The sequence below is a fragment of the Dendropsophus ebraccatus genome, chromosome 12 (assembly GCF_027789765.1).
Source record: "Dendropsophus ebraccatus isolate aDenEbr1 chromosome 12, aDenEbr1.pat, whole genome shotgun sequence".
Classification (NCBI taxonomy): Eukaryota; Metazoa; Chordata; class Amphibia; order Anura; family Hylidae; genus Dendropsophus; species Dendropsophus ebraccatus.
Window position 1 is genome coordinate 58,382,746 of NC_091465.1, and position 16,595 is coordinate 58,399,340.

At 40.7% G+C, this 16,595-nt stretch overlaps 1 protein-coding gene across 2 annotated transcripts in view; it reads right to left on the reverse strand.

Moving 5' to 3' along the window:
- NECTIN1 (nectin cell adhesion molecule 1) overlaps nucleotides 1–16,595 on the reverse strand; it is a 207,392-nt gene that overhangs the window by 134,360 nt on the left and 56,437 nt on the right. The window lies entirely within an intron of this gene.

Here is a 16,595-nt window from a genome sequence, read left to right on the forward strand (position 1 = left end):
TTCCTGTACTCAGACTGTGAAATCTAAATCTAACAAGCTGAATATATGAACTGTGTCTTTGTAGAGTGCCAGATGCCATAGTGTTCAACAATGAGGATAAAGAAATCCCTGATCAAATCTGTGGTTGGATTCAGCCCCTTCCACACAGTCTGTAAGTTCTACACTTCACTAGCCTCACCAGCACACCTCTCCCCGTCTGTGGAAAATAATGGGATGATTACAGAACATCTCCCCCCAAATAATACATCTTTTTTACCTACTTAAAAATATTCTTATTCTCTTTATCCACTTAAGCAAGCAAGTGAAAATGGAAAAGTGACTTTTTCCAGAAGTCAGCTGCTAATTAAATCTTCTATCAAATAGGATATATTTCTGAGTAATTTTTATGCCTCTGTGTACTGGACGTGTTTCATTGCTCATACCCCTGTCACATGCACAGAGATGACACAAAGAGTAAGACATATTTTATTTAAAGGCAATTCAATTGGTCCCATCAAAAGTGGTTTTTTTTTCTTGCTTTCTCCGTATTTATTGGATTACTGACATTTAAGAGAGACATTATAGTGATGTCCAGCCCCTGTCCTTATACGCCCTGCTCAGTGCTGGTGTCTTCTGCTCAACCAATACAGGTGAACACAAAGGGGGAGATTTATCAAAGGGTGTAAAATTTAGACTGGTGCAAACTGCCCACAGCAACCAATCACAGCTCAGCTTTCCTTTCATCACTGCCTAAAGCTGAGCTGTGATTGGTTGCTGTGGGTAGTTTGCACCAGTCTAAATTTTACACCCTTTGATAAATCTCCCCCAAAGACTATTGGCATCACCCTTCTGGTTTGTCTTTTGGGGTGATCCCATTGTTTTAAAAATGCAGCATTGGCTGCTGGATGTCCTTGGGAACAATTATTATTTATGGAACCTGCTGAAAATTACAAGTGTTGTTATACAGGAGCCTATTAAGGTAAGTGGGCAGCCAGGTAATATACATTCACAATGAGCTATTCACAACAAGTCATGATGTGTCTAAGGACTCTCCATTTTCGGTGACATAGGTCGGTTCTGAGGCAGGGATGATGACATTCACATGACAGATAGAACAATCCCTCTTCTGATGTGTCTGTTTACTGAATACAATTAATTCTACAACATCTTTTCGTACAGCTCTGTGTTGTGCTGTTCCTGTGTTATTTTTACTAGAAAAATATGACTAAATAGCCAATTGGGTGTCACCAGTTGGGGGAGTGTGTTTACATTGTTTAAGACTATCCAATTAAAGCTCACAGTGTATGGACACACCCCCAACTGGTAACACCCAGTTGGCTATCTTGTCATAAATATGTAATAAGAATAACAGAGGAACAGCACATCACAGAGCTATATGAAAAGAGATTCCTAAATTGTTATTTCAGAGGGAATTAACTGATACAAGAAGATTAGGAGAGACCACAGTTCTTCTTAAAGATGGCATCTGCTACATATTGTTACATCTGCACTTACATCAGAGTTTGACTTCATTCACATGGTAGTATAATTTGAGTAGCAAAAAGTTATTGGATCACATTAATGTTGCTTTGCGCCTTTTTTCTCTAATCTAATTGCACATTTGAGAAATAAGAATATCAATATTTATTTGTATAGTGCCAACATATTCTGCAGCGCTAGCCCGTGTCTCTCACACTGACCATCCATGCAGCCCATAAAGTCTAAAAGACATATCTTTTTCATTTACATAGTGCTACTGAACATGAGTAGATTAACCAGAGATGCCTAACCTATCAGTATGCTTTTGATGTATTGGAGATAACCCAATACAACATAATGCAGATGACCTTGGTTGGATTCGATTCCAGGACCCCTGTACGGTAAGTCAAAACAAACACTGAGCCGCCATGCTTTTTTACATGACATAGCCATACTGCATGTAACATTCATAACCATGTATTACAATATAGACTACAGCTATGTGATGTAAAATGTGGAAAGAAATTGCTTGCTGACATATACATAAAAAAACAAAGGCAAATCAGAGCTCTGTAATAGTGGGAGGATGTACGGTAGTTCTCTATATACTGATTGTGTAGTATAAAGCTTATATAATAAAATGCAGACCCCATGAAAATAATTCAGCTGAAGGTTACTAGTAAGGGCCGCGATCCACCAAGCTAATTCAACATAACACAAGTAAGTGAAAAATCACAGAGGGAAAAAAAATCCCCAGATAAATTCCTCAACAAATTACTAAAGGAAGGAGCGGCAACTTACACATTAGATTTAATTAAAGGGCAGTAAAGCGTGAGACTCTGGTATTGTCTTAGTCAACGCAACGCTCAATAATTGTAAGTGTATAGAATGTATATGCCAAGTCACAAACTTACCTCTGCTATCTTTATATACAACATATACGCATATTTTCCTGTGTAGGTAAATTATATATTTATAATAGAATTTCTAAGTATAGATCCCACAGAAATGCATGGTAAGCATAAAGTCATCATACTGAAGTGGCTATATCAGAGTGTTTACACCTGGCAAATGTACTTACAGTAACATATATAAAGGACAATATTACCATAACTGATTTAGCTGGTTGCAATAATGTTGTGGTTTGTGTGGGGAGTATAAGTAGGAGTATATAATAGTGTGACTTTTTGGAAGAACAATAGAGTATATAAAAGTATTTAAGGCTACGGGTTAATTGCTACGAAACCGAAGTGGGTTTGCAGTGATCACATATATGCAAAGTAGCTCTCCTCTAAAAAAAAATTGTTGCCCTTCACTGCCACCTACTGGCTGTAGTATCCCTTCAAATTGATGTCCTTCTGGGGTAATCAAGCCAACTCATGAAATCTGAAAATCATGCAGACTTGTGTTTTACCACAAATTGACAGTTTAATTCTTAATAGGCTTGCAGTTTAGGAGGTAAAAGTGCTGTTTACATGAAAAACCCATGCGGCCATTAGAGGGGCTATTCAGCCTTGTTAAATTGATAGCCAATTTCTTGTCTCATTGATTGGTCAGGTCTGAGTGCTGGCACCCCTTTAGATGAGTTGTTTGAAGGAACCAGTCTCATACCTTTATCACCATACTAGTGGCAGTGCAAGGTACTGTAGTGTTGCCCCATTTACTTACTACCTTTGTAGCCCAAACCCAGAGTGAAACCAACACACAGAAAAACTATAATGGAAAGATTTTCACCTTTTTTTGTGTAATGGATCCACTTCTGGTTTGGGGTAAAATAGTGACCAAATACTGATCAAAATGCTATGTGTGAACCCAGCCTAAGACAGTCCTAGTCTATATTCTCCGCATGGGATCGCACTGTATAAATTATAATGGAGAATAAGGCTGCTTTCATATGTCCAGTAAAGTTGTCTGTAATTGTTGATACATAATTACGGTTCAACTTAGAGCACATTGATTTATATTGGGCTGTTCACACAGTTCGTTTTAATTTTGATCTGTAATCCATTTCAGATTGTGATTGCGGTACGGATTACATATAGAAGTTTATGGGATCTGTATTTTTTATGGACGTCACGGATGTCACATCAATTAAGTCCGTAAAAAACATGGATCAAATGTAAGCAAACTAGTACTGCTTACATTTTAAGGATACAGAAACGGATGCAGTTACGGATGCAAATACAGATGGTTTTCCATGGATCACAGAGAAAAAAACAGCGGGAAGTTATGCGGCCCAGAAAACTCACTAAACGTGTGAAAGAGGCCTAAGGGTATGTTCACACTGAGTAAATGTGGCAGAATCCTGCCTGCCTCAGTGTGTCATAGCCTGTCTATGAGAGGGATCAGGTGCCTCCACTCCAGCCTATCTCCACTCAAAGAATTGACAAGTTAATTCTTTGCGTGGAGAGCGCCGGAAGCGGAGACGCACAATCCCTATAATAGACAAGCTTTGGAACATTGAGGCAGGCAGGATTAGGATGGCAGATCTCTCCGCCGTGGAATTCACTCAGTGTGAATATACCTTAAGGCTATGGTCACACTACGTAAGCGACGGAACCAGTAGTGGATTATAATAGGGGCGTTTAGGGCGGCAGCCCGGGGCCCTGAGCTCCTGGGGGGCCCATGACCACCCAAAAAGACTTATACTTTCAATGGTGTACTGTCTCCTGGCTACACTTCTGCCATGATTTGCAAAAAATCACTGTTTTTTTATGGCAATTTTGCACAAATCAGGACATCATGACATTATCTATACTGTACTATGAACGCCAGGCTAGTGCTGCCATAGTTACAGTGGGGTGGGGGGGCCCAGGCTTAGTGAACAGCCCGGGGCCTATGGTAAAGTTAACCCGCCCAGAGCGTGTATGATGTGTGTACGCTCTGTCCGGGATCCCATAGAACAAAAGGCATTGTTCCACCGCGGTAAAAGTACGACCGTTGTTACAACGACCGTACTTTTACGTAGTGTGAACATAGCCTAACCCTGTAAAAGTGACTCCAATTTGGAGGGGCACGGCAGTATTACAAGGTCATCCACTCACCTGAATGGCCTTTATGTAATGTTACAGATGCCTTTTCCAGGCTTTACATTTTAGAAGAGGCAAAACTATTTATAATGGACGATTTCTCGGAATTGTGATATAAACTCATGTTTTCTTGCTTTCTGAAGCATTTATGCCCAGGGCTACACTACTGAGTATATAATGTGAGAAGATCATTACTGGGCATGAAGAAAATGCCCCCTGTGGTAGCATGCATGTGGTCATATTTCAACCATCCGTGCACACTGGCTGTAATGCTGCATGTACTGTTCAGGTCCATTTATCCCTTAGCTTGACCATTAGAGCAGTGGGATCTATAAGATTAACCCTGCTTAGTGTGGATTATTCATATGCACGTATATTTCTCATATTCTCTAGGTTTCTATCAGACCAAATATTCTACTCGGAAAGACTACAAAACTAATAAAGTTCCTCTAAATATTCATCAAGATCTTCTCATGCAATGATTAACCGAGAAAATATGCCTTTATATAAAGGAAATTAATAATCTGGTATTACTCATAGGCATGGCATCATATCTGAAAGCTGAATGATTACAGTACGATTGTAAATTACAGAGTGCACTGTATGGTTTTACAAATGAATAGACAGAGATGAGAAAATCCAAATATTCAGAAATAAGCAGTTATTCATTAGATGAGCATTCAGTATGGCGTGATATCAAGACGGGATTAAAACCGAAAAGATTGGAGACAATGTAAGAGGACTCCCTACTGGAATCATGGAACTTTACAATTTAAATAGCTTTATTTTCAACTCAGCAACAATGACATGACATACTTGATGGTTGCAGAACACTTATTTAGGGTATAAACCCACACACCGTATATGCAGCGTATTTACTGCTGCGATACGCAGCAAACTCGCAGCAAAATCGCAGCAAAATCGCAGCAGATTAGATCTAAATAACTGAACACAGCATCAAATCTGTACCAACAAATCTGCTGCGTATTTGTTGCATATCTGCTGCATATACGGTGTGTGGGTTTATACCCTTAAGGCCCTATTCCACGGGCCCACTGTGAGGAGCAAACGAGCGCTGTCAGTGGTGAGTGCGGGAGGGGCCGCAGGGAGCTGTGGGGGGGCTGCCCGGGTGATCCCTAGATTGCTGATCGCTGCTATCACAGTCGTTTGTTTTTCAACATGGTTGAAAGACAAACGACTGCAACGATCAGCCGACATGAACGATGTCGGCTGAACGTTGCCTTCTATTCCAAAGGACGATTATCGGCCGTAACGGCTGACATCGGCCGTATACGGCCAATAATCGTTCTGTGGAATAGGGCCTTTAGAATTACACCTACCCACTTCTTGTGGGTATGGGGCTGTCCGATACTCTGCTGACAGATTGTGTCGGTGGAGATAAGGGTCAAGCATGATGGAAAATCACTGCCCAACTCCTTTGTGCTCAAAGAGATAAGCTGCCGTCAGGGCACTCTTACTGCTGCTTGCCCCTCCCCATAGAGAACACAGGATCACTTAGGCGTGCTAATCGTTCCTGTTTATAGGGAGTTCAATGTATGACAGATAATGCATGTTTAACTTTCAATACCCAAGCATACTTTACCTGGGCACGTTCTCCATTTGCATGTCAACTTTTTATTTAACACCGCAGCTTGTAGACAGGTACTGGGATACTGCAGATCTAATAAGGGATAAGTGGCCGCCAAAGTCTGCAAGCGGGTGCGAGCTCCGAAATCCGCAACAAATTTTCTGACAGGATGCCGCAGTATGCACATACCCTAACACTTATAGACTAGACAGCTTAAGAACGTGCCAGATTTATCAAAGCAGCTCAGTCTGCCATTTTTGTTTTATACAGAGTTCTGCTGAATTTCCACTAGTAAATCTGCCCCATTGAATCCTGGAGGGACATACTTAAAGAGCAATGCTGCACCTGTAACTATAATGATGGGGACTGGAATGGCGCTTTGATGTGATAGAGATCAAGTGGTGTTAAATAAATCATCATAAAACCATTTCAGAATGACGCTCTACGTATATATTCAAGTATTTTGCTAGGAAGGTAACTTTATTAGATCAGAATTTATTTGCTTCATATAGATCTAACATTAATTGTGGAGTGACCAATGGCACATGACATATCTTGGTATCTGGTGTGTTTGCAGAGCAGTAACCTAAGGGTCAGAACCTCCTGGTACTACTGTATGTAAGAAGAGTAGACTGTCAGACAACACACTAAAGAACAAAGGGAGAACACATGGCCAAGAGACTCCACCCCTGTACATAAAGCACCCGAGATCACAGCGCTGTAAAAACACATTCACTGAACATACAACCTGCATTAAAGAGAAGACAAGAACAAAGCCTTGTTAGCGTGCACAATAAATACACGGCATTAGAGAACAAAGTGCTGTGTGATGCATCGTCTGCAATGACAAGCAGACACCCCCATACAGACTATACCTGCAGAGCACATCAGCATCATAGCCACATTCAATGGCATTTACCGCTACAAGTCCTTCAAATGACAGAGTCTGGCTATGGCTCCTACTCTGCACCTATTGTTTGGCTTTGTGTGTTTCCTCTTATAGCCAGCAGGTGCTGTTTATATTGTGACAAGAAGCACAAAGAAGTCTATGAATGAAAGCGTACTATGTAGTTAAATGAATCGCTCTATCCCTGAATGTGTGCAATGCATTACATACAGATTATAATTACTTTTAATTGGTTTCCAATTGACGCTTGTATCTAGTCATAAAGCACATGGCTTATGTTACTCAGTAAGCTATGGTCTATGGTTATGTTCTCACAACGTTTTTTTTAAGCAAAAAACGGCCAAGATCATTATTAATGTCTGCAATTATATAAAAAAAAAATGGCAATTTTATTTGTCTAAAAAGACATTGTGGAAAAAGCCTATGGGTCCCAATTTAGAAGAACAGATCTATGAACAGCGACCATAAGTACCGATATGATTGAGCCATAGAAAATAATTGAAAGAATTTTATATGTAGATCTATGTATGTTTATGGTCTGTATTGTTCTTATAGTTATGATCCTGGAACCCCCATTGTACAGGTTATGAATAGAGATGAGCTAGTACTAAAATGTTTGGGTGCTCGAACTCAAAACAAATATTTCCAGATACTCGGGTGCTCGTTTCGAGTAACAGACCCCATAGAAGTCATTGGGAAACTCGAGCATTTTTGCTGGGGACCAAAGCTCTGCAGAGTGAAGGTTGCCTAAAAACCTGGAAACCTCAGAAAATGATGGAAACAACACAGAAATAGACAGGAAACAGCAGGGGCACCATGCATGGATGCCTCTGGGGCTGGCTAAACCCAACATTACGCCAAATTATGGCCAACTGCGAGTAAGGATAGGTATAGCTGAACTACAGATCCCAGCCAGCGAAGAGAATGTCAGCAACAGGACAAGTTGACTACTAACAGCTGCACTACAAGTCAGAGCCAGCAGCCAAGAGTAGGAAAAAAATGTTTTAAAAATTTTAAGCCCTTAGAGGGACTGTTGGGTTTTTCGTGTTGGATTCCTGCCTAACCGCTCTCTCCCTAAGCTCATCCAGCCTGCGTCTGAAGCGAGCATCGTGGGACCTGATTCCTTTATGCCCAGGTCATCTGATCTGGCCAGCCAATCACTACTATCAACATGTAGGGTTCCCACATGATGCTACGAGCTCCCAAAGACTCTATGCCATTGTCTCAAGTATCGCAAGATGCTTGTCCGAGTAAAAAGCACCATCGAGTACCCTAATACTTGAATGAGTGCCAAGCTTGCCATGCCCGTGCATGCTCGCTCATCTTTAGTTATGAATGATGTACATACATAGAGTTCACTGTGCACATCTAGACTATATGTGTATGTACTGTATGAAAACCCATTTGCAGCAGGGGTTTACAAGCTCTAGAATCTGGAAATACATAGCTGTAAGTGCACTGCAAACTGTTAGCAATCACATGTTATGGCTCTGTTCACATTAACGCTGTTATTTACTTCTGCATTTCTATAGAAAAGAATATCCATTAGCGCCTCTATTGATGTGAAGAAGATTTTTCTAATAAGCAATTCCAGCAGCTGGCTTCGGTAGCCTCTGCTACATCAGGCTCCCACTGTTCTGGGCTGTAGCCCAGTGTAGTTTGTAGTAGTGAGAAACGAATTGATGAATCCTATTACATCAGCGAGAACCATTAGGATCTATTGTGCTTCTCCTTTCATCCATTAAAAGGTTGTCTCATAACAGATAACACATTTTATTCTCAGGGCCACCAAAATGATGAAATTGGGTCCAGCTCCACAGACCCCTGCCAAACTACCGATATTGCCAGCCGAAAAAACTGCCAGCTGCTTACTTCTCTGTGGAAAAATGCAAAAAATCTGAAGCATTAGCCTTTATGTCATATATTATTAGACAAGGTCCTTCTGAGTGAGAGTCCCTACTTATCAACGGCTACATAGAGACTATGGGGGTACCCCACTATGGCATCCATGCCTCCTAATAGAACATATGGAAAGTGGTTGTGGGATTGAAGCAACCCCTACATTATGAGGATGGGTATAACTCTGTGGCTATGTTCCGACAATGCTTTTTTTCCTCTCCGGTTTTTAAAAAGAAAAAATTACGTCTGTCATTTCACCGTTTGGCCGCTTGTCAGTGGAATGATGGCTGTTGGTACTATTCCGTTTTATTGCTGCTAATATTATTCAAGTTTAGGTGGGCTAATTGGCCTTGAAAGTCCACTGAATTTAAAACCGGTGAAAGGACGGTGAAAAAAAGAAAAACTATGTGTGAACAACGAAAAAAAAACCTCAACTGTTTCCAAAAGATGTCCGAAAATAATTGTCATGATCATTAATTTGGTCGCCTGGGCAGAAAACGCTCGTCATTTAATACACTGTGCGCATTGGACGTCCGTCATTCAATTGACTTCAAAGCATTGCATTGAAGTCAATTACATCAAGGCCAAATCAGACTCCTTTTTGAATAGAAAAAGCGTCTGCCTTTTCTGTTTTTTGTATGTAGTATAAACATAACCTATGGGGATGCCTGGAAATGATTGGCAGCAGGGAAGTACATCCTGTTGCCAAATGTATCTCCCTTCTCGTACTCCTGGTTGGTGGGGGTCTTAGCAGTGAGGGGTCTTAACAGATTTAGAACGGCTACCATTATACCCAGTTAGTCATGCTTAGTACACATGTAACATTCATCCCCAAGTTTATTCACCTCCTAAATGAGTGTGCTAGGATGCTAGTTCTCCCTCTACTTGTGACAACATTGAAACAAAATGGTGCCTGCAGAAGATCCCATGGTTGACAGGCATCTGGTAAGTATAATTTTATTACATTCCTGGGAGGGGTTGGGGGTTTATGGGGAAGGAGGCCAGAATGGTAATTAGCACACATCACAAATTTGTATAACTTTGTAATGTGTGTTTATCACCAAAAACAAAGAAGTTTTTACCATTAAATGTAGCAAATTTCAATCCTCATTACTGTCCAGGTACATCAAAGAAATGAAAGAGTTAATTGAATTGCATGATATCTGATATCTAACTCACTAGCTCAGTCTTCTTCACTACCACCCTAGGGTGGGACTACAAGCCTTCCTCAATAACGCCTAACCTAGCATCTCTGTTGTGTTTTAATAGCTGGTAAAATTGTAATTTTCACTTCCCCAAACACTGCAAAACCAGAAAAAGAGAACAGAAAAGAAAAAAGAAGGGGTCAAAACATATAAACAGACGAACGACAACAGTTCTAATAAAAAACATTAACTTGGTATCTCAATGTATCTTTGCTGTGTTTGCAGATCACATACAAAAATTATTCACACTTTTATTTATGTTTTAAATACTGTCAAACAAGAGCGGACTGGATAATCCTGTTCTACCTCTGAAGGTAAAACTGACAAGATGGGGGAGGGGTGGGAGAGCAGCACCGTGATGAAGGAGAAGCTGGAAACAGACGGATACGTAGGCCATACAGGACACACAGACTGATGCCTGAAGTCACGATAAAGGGACACAAGGACAGATTATCCACATTGTAGAGAGTTTTGTCGGGGAGGCCAGAAGGACCTTCGGCAGGTTGCTACATTAATGCCGCAGGTGCTGGCTTGCAAGTTACTATGAAGTGAGTGGGTGATATAATAGGTGACCAAGAAAGCACACAATGAGCAGGATGCGAGCAGGTGTTAGGCTGTAGGTGTGTAGCAGCCATCTGCTGAAATGCCTCCTAATTCACAGCAACAGAATGACATTTCCGGCACAAAAGTATATAACACAAGTCAAAACTGGTATCTGAGTACACTGGTAAAAGAAAAAAAAAACTATATAATTACATTTAAACATCTATGATTCATTCTTTCCCTCCTAAAAGGAATAGTTTGCTTCTTCTGGGGTCTGTAAAGTGCTTTAAAGGGACACAACCTCAAAGTAGAGAAGGGGTGTAAGTGTATTGAAGATTTATGGGGCATACAATCATTCCTAAAAAAAAGTGTCAAGGTAGGCTACACTTAAAGGAGGATTTCAGGGAAATAAATATTCAGTACTGGCAGGGGGTGGGGGGAACATAATGAAGAACCTATACTTACTGGTCCACGTGCCCTCGCAGTGCTGTGTCCCACTCCCTGACACCCTCCACTCCGGGATTCTCCATCTCTCTCCCCCCTGCTACATCACAACTTGGCTGATGGATGCCTAGCTCAGCTAGTCAGTGACTGGTTGTGGTGTACCAAAAAAAGAGAGATAAAATTTAGAGATGAGTAAACCTCGAGCACGCTCGAGTCAATCCGAACCCGATCGTTCAGCATTTGATTAGCGGGGGCTGCTGAAGTTGGATAAAGCTCTAAGGTTCGGATAGACTTGAGCATGCTCGAGGTTCGCTCATCTTTAATAAAATTACATCTGGCAGGGTACAGGAGCCTGGTGATGCAGCACTGTGGGGGCACAGGGACTGGTAAGTATAGGTTCTTTATTATGTTCCCTCCACCTCCGGTCCACAGTGTAATTATAAATTTTGACAGACTTTTCATTTAATCCAATGCAAATGATGTGCTATACATTGGCAGGAGAACGGGATGCCAATGTATACCACAGGGTACAGCCACAGGATCCATTATAATGTGTTGAACATAGTCTTAAAGGGACAACAATTACAACATTTGAGAGCATAGACTGTTTTATTTTGGGGCTCATAAGCATAGTCGACCCACAAGGGTCTTGAACAAACAAAGCACCTGAATAAACAAAGGGTTTCTATAGCTTCACATGAATGAACATTTTAAAATATCCTCTATGTCTGAGAACTAGGTGCAATGGGTAGCAGTTCTGTGCTAAGGGGGTTGTCTGTTACATCTCTGATTTCGGCTTTGCTCATCTTCTGACCTTGTTCCTTTTCATTGCTTAGCCCTGACCCCTATGTGTTGTTACATGTTTTCAAGAACTTAGCCTGTCTATTAATTGTAACCAATATGGATTATTCTAAAATAGCAGCATATGGATTTCACACAGCAAAAAGTCTTCCAGCAGCACAAAAAGTAACTTTAAAGAAGTGTGGGTGCACATCTCACCAAACCGGACCAGGTTGGCATCAGGGAATCCACGATACAATAGTAGAGACAGCACTTCCAAAGAATTATTATTATTGTACAATAAACTTCACTTGGATTCTTTGGAAGTGCTGTCTCTACTATAGTATCGTGGAGCCTATGGATTTCATCTGCATACAGTAAGTCAATACTTGAATGTAGGGATAAAGGTCAGGGGTGGGATTGCAACTTTTAACAACAGGTTGCCTGCTTGATGGAGGGCCGCAGTGTAGTGCACTGACATATTATTTCTACTCTAACATTCAAATATACCAAATGCCATATTATATTAACACACTATAAAAAATTTTGCTATGTGACAGCTCCAAGTATGACCTGAACAATAGTAAGGGTATAATGGGAGTTGCTGTTTTACCCATCATCGCTGCAAACCTCATAAGTACTGTAAACACAGCTCTATTGGGCACAGTCAGGCAGAATGCACAGATATCTAAGGCAATCTGTCAGCTCCCAGGCCCTAGCTGAGGTGCTGACTGTGCTGTAGCTGGCAGTCCCCTAGTATGGTACCTTTTAGTAATTTGCCCAATCTTATGTCTCCTACTGTAATGAAGAGTCAAACAGGAGTTGTGCTTCAGCCTTACTGGTAAACTCTAGCACACCTCATCACTCCTTCCTCCTCCCCCTTCTTCTTGAACAATCTATGCTGCCCTGCCTCCTGCTCACTCCGCTGTCAGTCACTATATCCCAGCAGAGGACTGATCTGCAATCAGATATAGTTGAACCTCTTAGCTTGTGTTAGAGCTGTGGTCTAGGGGTAATTCACCTGGCTGGAGACCAGCATCAGTTTGTTTTCTTTTATTTAAACCTCCTGATGGAAATGAAATATAGATACTGTATTTACTTATTTTTCTTATTATTGTATCATTTTTAAAAGTGCAAAGAATTTTTAATCAGGTCCAAATTAGTTTAGTTTTTTAATACAATGATGAAAGAAATAAAATGACCAAATAACCAAATAATTTGAACCAAAGAAAACAAACTGGTGCTGGTCTCTAGTCAGGTGACTTACCCGTAGACCAAAGCTCCAACACAGGCTTGGAGGGTCAACTATATCTGATTACAGATCAGTCCTCTGTTGGCAGTTACTGGCTGACAGCTAAATGAGCTGGGCAGCACTGATTATTCATGAAGAGGAGTGGTGAGGTGTGCTAGAGTGCGGCACAAACGTGTACAACTATACACTGTGCATCCTAAATATAATTCTACCACACATACTGTGCTCCCAGACTATAAAACTGCCACACACTGCATCCCTAGATGTGATAATGCCACAAATTATACAATTTAAATATACACACTGCCACACACTATGTTCCCAGAATATAATACTGCCACACACCATACACACTGCCACACAGTAGAACACTGCCACACACTGCAAACTCTGAATATGTACCATTGTATCATTTAAATATAATACTGCCCTAAGCTGCACGCATCTTCTTAATATAATACTGCCACAAAACTTAACCTTTTGAATATAATACTCCCACACTGTGTAACCTCTGAAAACAACATGTACCATACTCACTTATATTAATTGAAATACATTGTTCCCCCCTTAACAGATTATAACACTTTGTTCCCACACTGTCCTTTGTAGGTGATGTGATGTGATATCAGAACTGGCTCCTAGGCATGGATGTAGGCAGCATATTCTCATAATCATGGTTTACAGGAACCAGAGAGAACTGGCTGAATGCCAGCGGTGGTTAAGGCTGAAGAACAGATAATCCCTTAGATACTGCTTCCTGGTCTAGCCTTGGTCCGGGGGGTCGCTGGCCATCTCTTGGCCTTCTGATACTACTACTTGGCCTTATCATTACTACTAATAGAACAAATAAAACAATATGTGTTGTAGTATAAGCACTTATTATAGTAACAAAAACATGCAATATTATGCTAAATATTCCATCTGGTTTTCTTGCTTCATTTACAGTATTGCCAAGTCAGACATATTGTCATTTTTTTTTATTGGCTTATACATATCGAAAAATGAATTCTGCTGTCTTGACTAGGGAGAATTTGTCTACAGGCATGATAAATAAGGGAACCTTTTAAATGGACAAGTAAAATGGAGCTATAAAATATTTCCTCAAAGAGTCAGAAGTTAAAGAACTGCTCTCTTGTCTTGGGCCATATACATGCAAGATCTGTTTGGTTAAATAGCTACTTCTGCATGCAGACCGATCCTGCATGATCTTTAACTGGAGAGAGGGGAATAAATCACATGGAATAAGCCAATGTCAGGCACCTCTGGCAGCGGCTAGTCTCAAAGGAATAAAATCCAACATTTTCCCCTTGACGTCTGCCTTCAGGGGAAAGTCAGAAGGTCCTGTACACGTTAAAAATGTTGGACAATTCTGTCAAAATGATTTGGTTCAGCTGAATTATCTAATTGTATGTGCAACCTAACACTCAGAAAGCTGTAAGACGTCTGATGTTATCGCAGGACCCCTCCCAACACTTCTCACAGACTCAGAAGGCTTCATTACAAGCAACACATGCTATTTACATATGGTTCCTGCTACAACTCCCTTGCAGAATCTACAGTCTGGAGGGCTGGCTGTTCAATCTGCCTTAATTCTATTAAATAATTGTCATTTCTTCTTTGCATCACAATACGAGAATTTTTTTTTTTGCGTAAATTTTCTCCCGCGTGGGATCATACACTATAAACTTCCTATACGACATAAAGAACTGCATGCAATCATACTTAGTCATAATCGGTAGCCGTACTAGAAAACTTGGTGGGAGATAGGAACACAATAAGAGTTCTTATACATCACTCCCCAGGGTGTGGGACAGAGATGTAGACTGGTGCCTGCAGGGAACCAGGAGGCCAGGGAACGCTTGTAAATTCAGGGCAGGGCTGCCAAGCGGGTTAGAACATGTTGTGAAAACTTCACGTACACACACAGCGAAACTTGCTGCAATGTGCATTCTTTAAACAGGAAAACAGGAGGATGGTTTGGTGATGTGTTGTGTCTTGATCACATCTTGCCATAGGACAGGCTTATATATTCTTGCATAAGCCCTCTTTTCCCTCAGCTGTTCAAGAGACGTGAATGCAGAATTCTTGCTTTGTTAATGTAGTCAGTCAAGTAAAGGTTATATTATTACTATAAGGTGTTGTATAGGAGAGCTGAGCTTTTTATATCAGAATTAAGAGGACTCTTCAAAAGACTTGCACCATCATGCAGAGGCTCCACATGGGCCCCGTTACTGCTATGGGTGAACATCTTCAGAATCTCTAAGGCTTGTCTATTAATAGTAATTCCTTAAAATATTATCAGAATAAGTCCAGGTAGCAATGTAGGCTGCAGGTGGTATCGGAATCAATTGGACATCTCTGCTTCTTCTATGCCATTAGCAGACTGAATCCAATTTACAAACTATAGGTTGCTAACAGTAATCTATAAAAAAGAGAAGGCAAAAGAGGCACAGAAAAATCTCTACTGCACCTTCCACAGAAGCTCAACTCTTCTTAAGTATCATATCAATGTTAAAGGGGAGCTCTGGAGAAAAACATTTTTTTAAATCAACTGGTGTCAGCCACTGTATATCCTACAGGAAGTGGAGTTTTCTTTACAGTCTGACATGGTGCTCTTTGCTGCCTCCTCCTTCCAGAGTAGTAGCAAATCCCCATAGAAAACCTCTCCAGCTCTGGACAGTTCCTGTCATGGACAGAGGGGGCAGCAGAGAGCACTGTGTAAGACTAGAAAGAATACAACACTTCCTGTAGGGAATACATTAGCTGATAAGTACTGGAAGACTTGAGATGTTTTTATTGAAGTAAGTCTGTATAACTTCCAGTTCCAGAACCAGTTGATCTGAAAACTTAAAATTTTAAACCATTTGACAGTGGTAAGGAGGGTAAAAGGACTTTATTGAAAAGTTCTGCTCCAGCAGAGGATTTTGGGTGAAGGCAAGAGTTAGGGCCCTATTACACAGAAAGATTACTAAGCAAAACATTGTTCTACTGTTTGAATTTAAGTGATAATCCGTTTGTATGCAGGCAATGGTCGCACGAATGACAAAAATTTGTTCTTATGTCGTTATACCATAAAATCATATTCGCTAATAATTTGCAAATCTTATGGTGCACGTCCACATTGTTTGTTCGTAATTATAATGTTTCATAACGACTGTCGTTTTTGTGGTCAATGATTTCAGGTTTCTCCCAAAAGCGCTCATTTGCAATCGTTTATCATTAATTGGTGGAAACGAAAAATCCGTAAGTCTAACAGGACCCTTAGATATGTTGGATTTCAATCACCTGACCTTTTAGCTTTGTGTCTAACAGCAGATTACTTACCCTTTCTCCCCGCAAAACATGAGTGTTTGGTCAAGCTAAAAGTGCGTAGGATAATTAATAGGCAATCTCTGGTTGACAGCTATTGAAGGTGTATAGGCACCTTTAGGAATCTGCAAGGTGGTGTGGACTTTGCTGCAAGAAGAATTCTCGGGCTATGGTCCCCAAT